The 10,240-nt window shown below is 38.9% G+C and overlaps 1 non-coding gene across 1 annotated transcript; it reads right to left on the bottom strand.

The window, feature by feature from the left end:
* Positions 1-2,749: 2,749 nt before the first annotated feature.
* TRNAM-CAU lies at positions 2,750-2,821 on the bottom strand. The gene has a single exon. It is a non-coding gene; the product is annotated as a tRNA-Met (tRNA).
* Between the last annotated feature and the right edge of the window lie 7,419 nt (positions 2,822-10,240).

Here is a 10,240-nt window from a genome sequence, read left to right as displayed (position 1 = left end):
AGACTCATTTTCAACGAGTCTTTGAATATTTTGAATACACATAATGCCTCTTCTTTTTCTTTGAGCATGTACACCCACATCCAACGACTATAATCATCAACAAGTAAGAGAAAATAGTTATTCCTAACAATCAATGGTGGAGTGGTCGGTCTACACAAATCTGCATGAACCAGTTGCAGTGGTCGCTCAGCATGAAAACTAGTTCGAGTTGAGAACGACAGGCTTGCTTGTTTATAGACTAGCCAACTTTCACATAGTTGCTTCCGGTGTATGATTTTGGGTAGTCCCCTAGCCATCTTCGAGTTCTCTCTCGAGCGCGAAAGAGTTCACGTGCCCAAATCTTGCATGTCGTAGTCAAGTTGGGACTGCAAGGGCCGTCAATGGAGAGGTGGGCTGGCTAGTCTCTGATAGTAACTTGTACAAGCGGTTATGCGACCATTTGACCTTCATCAACAAGGTTCCATTTTATATCGAACATGTTGAGAAATGAGCCAAGATTGATAATGTTACTCTTCAAATTTTGGATTTAGTATACCTTGATTAGTAAACATTAGTCACCATACTTACACTAGAACAAGATGGATCATTTGCCTTGGATCGGTACAATTGATTCATTTCCAAACTTAATGTTTCCATTGAGCTTCTCATCGAGCTCCTTGAACTTTGTTTGATCTCTGGTCATGTGGTTGCTGGCTCTGTTGTCAAGGTACCACATGTTGGTCTCCACTCATCTTCTTTTTTTGTGAGAAGATTCACCATAACCTTCTCTTCGTTGAGCATCAACAGCTTGGACATCTTCTCGGCCAACATCAATGTGGGCTCTTGATCCTCTGTGAGTGTGAGGTTTGGCTTCTCATCGTGGTTCTTCTTGCAGCACTCTACCGCATAGTGCCCATATTTTCCACAAGATTTACTCTTGTCCTTCTAGGGGTTGGCATTGGCATGGGTTTTTAAGGTATTGTCACGACCTCCTCTGTTACCAAGTCCGTGGCCATGTCCACGACCACGTTCACACCCTTTATTTTCCTTGTTATGGCTACCACGTCCCCATCATTCTTTTTCGTCCATGCGAGGAACTTCTCATGTGTGAGTAAGAAGTGTTTCTCCTCCTCTTTGTCTTCATAGCCAAGAAGTCTGTTCTCATGGACTTTAAGACGACCAAAGACCTCCTCGACTGACATATTCTTGAGGCCGTCGAACTACTCAATGGAGGTAACAATCTGCATGAATCTTGGGGGAATAGCTCAAAGAATCTTCTTGACGACGGAGATCTCCTCCACCATTTCGCCTAATGAACGGATGCCGCTGACAATCGGCGTCAACTTCATGGAAAACAAGTCTATTAACTCACCATCCTTCATGCGGATAACCTTAATCTCGCTCTTCAAGGCCTGCACTTTTACTTCCTTAACACGTCCACACCCACTTGCATTGTTTGCAACGTCTCCTATGCTACCTTTGCCGAGTTCTTCTCTGCCAACATGAGAAGAACGTCCTCTGGGACTACTTGGTAGATGGCGGCAAGAGCCATCCTATCTTTACGCTCTTCGAAGTCACCATGCTCGATGGCTTCCCACACACTTTGTGCGTGTAAGTTGACACACATCTTTATCGACCATGCAATGTAGTTACTCTTCATGAGTAACTAGTACTGGAGCGTTACACTCCCCTCCTTTCTGCTCTTTATCGTTGTTACTTCTCCTCCAATGACTTTGTATGGTAATGACATTTGTTTCGGCATTCTGCCTCTGATACCAAATGTTGGATTTGACCCACGATCGAAATATGTCGAAACAATTAAAAGAAGAAAAAGAAAAACTTGAGGGGAGAGCGCGTTTGGAACAAAGTAATCTTAAGCCCTTAGCTTTGCAATTCTCTTTTGTAGTTGATGTTGGGTAAAAAACTCATGAGTAATTATAGTGGAGGAAACACTAACAAGTTCCCTAAACTCTCTCCTCAAGTAATGAAACACTAACCATCCTCGTAGTTAAAGCACAAACTTGTTCCCCAAACACAAAACTTGGTCCACAAACGCAAAACTTGGTCCACAATTTGGAGTGACCTATTCTACTAAATCTCTTCCTAATTTAAGTATAAAACTTGGTCCACAATTTGGCAGTGACTTATTCTACTAAATCAAGTTTATAAGCTCACAATCTCTGGTATCAATTTAACTAGCTTCTTAAATTTTCTTCTCAATCTCAGTTATCAATTTAACTAGCTTTCTAAACTTTCTCCTCAAATTAAAAACCATTATCGATCTTTCTAGTTAAAGCAAAAAACTTGGTCCAGAAGCACAAAACTTGATCCACAATTTGGCAGTGACTTATTCTACTAAATCAAGTTTATAAGCTCACAATCTCTGATATCAATTTAACTAGCTTCCAGCATGTTCGACACCACACCGGCTGGCTGGTGCATTGGCCTTACCATAATAGGGCCGAGAAGTATGACCCTTCGATTAGAACGCCCCATATCTCGTGACATGTGAAGCGTGGCATTTCCTTTTAGTTAGTCCGCCTAACTTCTAACAAAAAAATGCACATTCTTTATCAATCAAGTCCCGTTCAAATCTTTGAGTGCATTGCCTCTTTGAGTGAAGAAGAAAAGGGCTATGTATAGACACCCATGAACCATGTTCGTCACCCTAGGCTCACCATTATTACGTATGTCTCGTTGAGAGACCACAAAACTTGATCCACAATTTAGACTCATTCAACTATAGTCAAGAATATCTCTAAGGCAACTATATCAGAGCCAAGTTTCGATCTTGGGACCTATGGGTTATGGGCCCACCACGCTTCCGCTGCGCCACTCTGATTTATTAGTTAATGCCCACGTCTTGTTTTTCTCAATGACTTCAAGTTCTCATATTATGTTAGGAATTACGACACTTAACAATGATATTGTCTTTGAGCATGTGCTCTCATGGCTTTGCTCTGGGTTTCTCTAAAAGGTTTTATAGGTTGATAGTATTTCTTACTTATAAACCCATGCTCAATTCCTTAAATTAGTCAATGTGAGACTCCTATTCCAACACGCACCTCACTCAGACACACCCAGATCACCTACAAGAGGGAAATACAGAGAGAGAATTCAAAAAAACTCCAGCAAGGCCAAACACACGAATTTGACATTGAAATCGACTACCCTACACCACAAAAAGGACCAACGACGACTGCATGAACATGAGAGGTAAGCTTTTCACGCTTTAGCAATGACATGCTTCGTCGAAAAATCGATTTTAGTTTTGGGTTTTTGGGGAACCTCACAGATCTGTTATTGTAGGTGTTAACACGTCGCAAAACCTTGCAGGAGGGAAGATGGGAGGCCAACAGAGAAGAAAGGATTACAAACGACATTGGAGACGACTTATAGAGGAGAGAGAAATGGAGACGAAAAATTGAGGAAAGTTGATGAAGAAGAAAGGATTTTTCGGATTTGGATCCGACCTGAACCGTACGGACCCAACGTGCACCAAACAACAAAAATCGAAACACCCATCTGTAACCCAAGAACGCCTACAACCCAAAAATTAAATTAGCCCAACTTGAGGCCTAACTCCATCGGTTCAACCCACACCTGCGAGCAGCCCAACACCGCGACTCGTGAGCTCAAATTAGCAACCTCGACCCTAGAAGTAAACCACGACGCATCCCTCTCCCATGGTGACACGTCTTACGCATGCGACTAGACACTCCTTCAGCTCTAGAGGCTTGATTCAGCTCAGCTTGGCTCAGCGTGCCGGACTGTCCCATGGTGACACATCTCGCATAAGAAGTTGTTAGGAACAAACATAGAAAACTAGAAAGATTAGAAGAATTGGGAGAAATCTGGCATTCTATTGAAGAATAATCAAATTTGGTATGACTAAATCTGGTATGACTAAATCTAATTCAAATAACTAAATCAAATCTCATCCAAATAATCAAATACAATCCAAATCAAATCTACTCCTAACAATCCCTGCCTTAAACTGAACACAACTAGTAATCAGTTTATATCTACGACCTCATAACAGACTTCCATCAAGTAACTTCACTAATTCCCATGTGCTCCAGATCCATGGCTTTCCTCCATTTCTCACTCTTCAATGCGTCTTTAAATCAATGTGTCTTCAAAGTTTACAGGTTCAATAGTGGTAAACATGGCCGAGTGAGCTTCATCATCTTCTTTACAAAAAAAAACTTCTCCTATTGCATAGTCTCCCATCCAGACTGCTTCATCATCATCTTCACAAAAATCTTCTCCTATTGCATAGTCTCTCATCCAGACTGGTGGTCTCTTATTCTTCACCTTATTCGAGCTAGGAGAGATTGCTTCAGCCAAAGAGCCAGAGGAAATATTCTCATCCAGACTGGTGGTCTCTTATTCTCTTATTCTTCACCTTTTTCTTCTACAATATTTTCATCTGCCGCTTCTATATCATTATTTTCATTGACCGCTTCTATATCATTATTTTCATCGACCGCTTCTATATCATAGAGTTTGTAAGTTTTTGACTCTTCACTAGCTCCCAACAAAACATAACCCAAACTCTTATCATCTAGCTTAGTTCTCTGTGCTGCCTTCTCTTTTTGTCTCTGAATCAACTCGAGCTCACAATATTGTTCTTCTTCCTTCCGCTGCAGCTCCAGAACTAATCGTCACTGAGCTTTTTGTACCCTTCTCCTATTCTCTTCCAGCATTTTATGTAGCTCTTCTCTCTCTTTCCGTGCTTGTTCTTTTTTTTGTCTTGTAGCAATAAGAGCGGCTTCTTTTTCTTTCTCAAGCTGCACATCAACATCATCAAACAACTTCTTGCGACCTTCCTCTATTCGCCCCTGTATTTCTAATTTAGTCTCTTCAGAGTTTAGCCTTTCTTCAACATTCTTCTGAATTAGTTCTTCCATTCTCCTAGCTACATCTTCTTCTAACTTCTTCAACTCTACTTCACGCCTTTTCTTCTCTTCTTCCTCTTTCTTAAGCTTCTTTCTGCGTTAGCGGCTGAGGGAACTTGAACAGCTGCTTCTCCTGGAATGGGTAGTGGAATGATAGGGGGAAGGACTTGGGTCCCTTCTGCTTCTTCGACTATGGCGATAGGAATTGGAGCGGTGATTGTACGACAGAGACCTTGAACCACTTCTCCCCATAAGTTTCAATTGAGTTTGAAAGGTTGCTACAGGCTGAGATATAGCATGCAATACGAACATTCGATTCAAAGACATCTTTATCTCCATGATTATGCCTCTCTTAGGATGAAACACCTTGCATGTTCCATTTTGAAACAAAATGTTAAGCCTATTTGCTTGCAATTTCCGAATACTTAGTAGATTGTTCTTCAGCTTTGACACATATAACACTCCTGTGATTATCAGTATAATTCCATTCACTTGCAGCCGTACATTACCCTTTCCCATTACATCCATGCTTGAGTTGTTGCCCAGCTTCACTGAATCTCTAAACTTCCATCAAAATCTAAAAAATATTCCTTCTTCCCACACATATGATTGCTGCATCCCGAATCAAGGAACCACATATCTTCTCTATTGGCCTTATTCATGTTCACGTAAGCCATCAGGGACATCTCTTCTTGAGTCTCTGCATAGTTTGTCTCCTTCTCATTGCTTTGACATTCCCATTGAAAATGTCCTAGCTTGTGACAGTTATAGCACTCCATTGTGGCTTTGTTGAATGTTTGTCTACCTCGTCTGGTATTGCTTTGACATTCCCATTGAAAATGTCCTAGCTGTTAGGATCGCACAACAACGCACACACTTGATCTAGATGAACACAAAGAACAGAATAGAGAAAATGCAAGGAGAACTCTCGCTAAAGGAATTTGTATTGATGACTTCAAGTATGTACAGCAAGAGAGAATACAGAGAATAGAAAGTTACGTTTTAAAGCTTTACCGAACGGGATATATATATAGTTCAGTTTACTATATATAGGTTTATCAGATTTAACCATCTACTATATATAGCTATTTACCATATATAGCTTTACCAGATATAACAGTTGACCAAGCTATAAATAAGCAGCAGACTCCATAACCTAACAATTCTCCCACTTGGAGACTGATCTAGTCAACCAAGAATTTCATTCTCAAACGATCATGAATATCTTCACTGTACCATACCGATTGAGGTTTTGCACAACCTCAATATTCCAACATCAACATATTTTGTCAACATGTTTGTTGGATTCTTTGCACCCTCTATCTTCTTAAAACACATCACCATCTTCCACTAACCTGCAAGTGAGATGGTATTGTCTTCCGTGTTTTATCTTTAAATGATAGACCAGGTTCCTCACCAACTGTATGACACTTTGACTATCTCTATAAAGAATCTTTTCGTGCTTCTTCTTGCCCAATTCTTCCAGATAGTCAGTCCTCCATATTGTCTTCTTTCCAGCTTCAGCTATTGCCACGTACTCAGCCCCAGTACAATGCATTTTTTAAGCCTAGACGTCCCATCATCCATGGCTTGCTCCCACTTGGTTGTATCCTTCAACTGTAGGGCCTCCTCAAAGGGTTGTGGTTCTCTTTCATCAACAACAGATAGTGTAATGAAGGTACATACATATCTGGTACTCTGATAATACTAGATGATCTTCTCAACACCAGTTCAGGTGTCACTTGCTCCACTGCTGATTCCTCTGCAGTAGTCTTAGGAGTTTCATGAGTATCTGCTACAACATCACTAAGTGAGTTTTCCTGCAACTCAAGCTCAACTCCCACTTGTTTCGTTGTCTTGGAACCATGCTCCACATCTGGTTTCTCAACAGTAGTCTCAGGAGTTACATGAGTATCTGCTAGAACATCATTAGGTGAGTTTTCCTGCAACTCAAGCTCAACTCCCACTTGCTTCGTCGAACCTTGCTCCACATATGGTTCCATTTCCAACTGCACTTTTTTCCATTCTCTAGTGGTTCTTGTGAAGCTAACTCGTTTCTGCTTGCTCATAACGTAGTTCTCACAATGATCCACATCAACAGATTTCAGATCTTCTAAAACTCCTTTCGTGGCCAGCGTCTTCATTCTTTTCACACTCATATGTCCAAATCTATTGTGCCATAGACTTGAATTTGAAGCACTCTCAGCACCAGCAGCTATGTTCATACACCCTGCAGTGGTGTATAAGATTCCAGATTTTGAGCCACGTGCTACCACCGTAGCATTCTTCATAATCTTCCACGAACTCTTCCCTAACTTTGTTGTATAACCTGTGTCGTCCAACTGACCAATAGAGATCAGGTTCTTTTTTAGACGAGGAATATATCTGACATCCTTTAATGTTCACTGATTTCCTGCCGGAGGTTTTATGCAGACATCTCCTTTTCCTTTAATCTCCAAATCTTTATTGTCGGCAAGATACACCTTCTCGAAATTTCCAGACTTGAAATTTCGGAACAACTCTTTATTTGGAGACAAATGAAAAGATGCACCTGAATCCAAAATCCAGGATTTAATTGAACTGTTCACGCTGAGGATTAGAGCATCCCCAATATCTTCTGTTGAATTTAAAGAATCATCATCATCTCAAGATTTGTGATTCTGCTTCCTCTTTGGTCTTGTACAACCTGTCCGAAAGTGACATTTTTCTCCACAATTCCAACACGTTACGTTTAGTCTATTTGGAGATTTTTCTCGGTTCTTTGATTTTGATCGCCCTTTGTTTGGGCTCTTCGGTTTACTTCTTCCCCGTTGGTCAACACTGAGAGCACTACCAGATGAATTTCCAATTTCTCGTTTGCGAGTACTTTCACTAAGAACTACATCTCAAATTTCATCAAACTTCAGTTTATTAAATCCTCGGGAACTGCTGATTGCGGCAACAACAGTATCCCACGACTTGGTTAAAGATGACATCAAAATCAATGCTTTAATTTCATCTTCGAAATTAATTTCCACCGAACTCAGTTGACTTATGATCATATTAGATTCATTTATATGATCCACAACAAATTCACCTTCAGACATCTGTAGATTGAACAATCTCCGCATCAAATACACCTTGTTCATAGCCGACGGTTTTTCGTATATATTCGACAGCACCTTCATCAGATCTGACGTTGTCTTCTCCTTGATGATGTTAAACGTCACGTTTCTAGATAGCGTCAATCGGATCATCCCTAAGGCTTTTCGATCCTTGAGCTTCCGTTGCTCTGTGGTCATGGTATCCGGTATCACTCCCGACAGGGGTTTGTGAAGATCTTTCTGGTACAGATAATCTTCAATCTACATCTTCCAGAAACTGAAATCGGATCCATCGAACTTCTCAATTCCAATCTTTGAACTTTCCATCTTCACAGACCGTGGTGACTTCAACCTGGCTCTGATACCAGTTGTTAGGATCACACAACAACGCACACAGTCAATCTAGATGAACACAAAGAACATGATAGAAAAAACGCAAGGAGAACTCTCGCTAAAGGAATTTGTATTGATGACTTCAAGTATGTACAGCAAGAGAGAATACAGAGAATAGAAAGTTACGTTTTCAAAGCTCTACATAATCAAATCCGATATGACTAAATCTGGTATGACTAAATCTAGTTCAAATAACTAAATCAAATCTAATCCAAATAATCAAATCCAATCCAAATCAAATCTAATCCTAATAGAAGCCAGACACTTCATCGACGCCAGCGGCTTAAATCAGCTCGGTTTAGTAAATTGAAGGTCGACCCTACATTTTTTACCTTCTAGAGTTGATTTTGACCCTATTTAAGGTAATTAGGTTCGATATGATACTCTATTAGAAGTGTGAAATACTAATGAGATGAAATGAATATTCTAATAGGAAACAACAACCGGCGAGACTTGGAGTGGTCTTGAGGAACGAAAAGTGAATGTACTCAAACTTGGGGCGGCTAAGGCCAACCAAGTAAGTGACCTTAGTATAGGATAGACTGTAAAATTGTATGTTGATGACGATCTGCCAATTTCTATTTCAGATCTATCTATACATATAAATTTTGATAAGAGTATTCTGGCCAATTTTAATAGACACTTCTGGTACACTAACTGCTCATTTCTATTTTAGATCTAAATAATTGCAACACATTAATATTGTTCCATAAAAGAAAAAAAAAAGGAAAAGGTGAATCTCACTATAACCTTTTGAGATAACATCTCTCTTCCATCTGCCTAACCATCTCTTCTTTAAAGATCTTCCTTCTTCCCAAAAAAAAATATTTTCTTTCGAATTATTGATACCTAGAGGTATTTGAGGGAAAGGCAGAGAGAGTAAAGGAGAGGTGGTCAGTTACTTTTTTGATTTTGTAGTTGGTTTCTAATAATTTTGGATAAAAAGCAATTTTTGCCCCCAAACCAATATTGGAGTGGCTTACTTGGTTGACCTAGACTCTAGTTATTAGTTATTCTCGGAACCGGCCTTAATCTGCTATCGAAGGCCCAATTTAACTTTAGATCCATCATCTTGATAATATCAATTGAAACAAAAGATCTTTGTAATCTAATTATCGAAGAAAAAGAAATATTTCAACATATCTACTCTATTTCTTTTTTTTCTTTAAAATTCTTAAAATTTGTAATCTAATCATTTCTATTTTAGATCTTAAAATTCTATTATTTCCTATTTAAAATTCTTAAAATTAAAAAACATTTGTAGTTGGTTTCTTATAATTTGATTATTCTAAAAATGAATATGTTCATATTCTAATGAGCTTAAATAATTCAACTTTAAACCGTAGATTTTAGTAAGTGTTTAACAAATTTTTAACCTATACTATATTTCATAATATATTTAAAAATTATTTATGTAAATAAAAAAATTGGTTTGTTATAATTAAAAGATAGAACTATTTTTTTTTTCAAATTTACTTCGGGATAACATCATTTTGTTAGTCCACAGTAGTTCTACAATACTTATCTATATCTACAACATGGTGTTTGTCCATATTCACATCAAACACTAATAGTATACAACCACATTCCCGAGTTCTACAATACTTATCTATATCTACAACATGGTGTTTGTCCATATTCACATCAAACACTAATAGTATACAACCACATTCCCGAGTTCTACAATACTTATCTATATCTACAACATGGTGTTTGTCCATATTCACATCAAACACTAATAGTATACAACCACATTCCCGAGTTCTACAATACTTATCTATATCTACAACATGGTGTTTGTCCATATTCACATCAAACACTAATAGTATACAACCACATTCCCTTAGGTTATATTCATTGGACTGTGATAAACATATAGATAAT

Source organism: Cucurbita moschata, unplaced genomic scaffold (genome assembly GCF_002738365.1).
Source record: "Cucurbita moschata cultivar Rifu unplaced genomic scaffold, Cmos_1.0 Cmo_Scf00001, whole genome shotgun sequence".
Taxonomy (NCBI): domain Eukaryota; kingdom Viridiplantae; phylum Streptophyta; class Magnoliopsida; order Cucurbitales; family Cucurbitaceae; genus Cucurbita; species Cucurbita moschata.
This window is presented reverse-complemented; position numbering and strand designations above follow the sequence as displayed.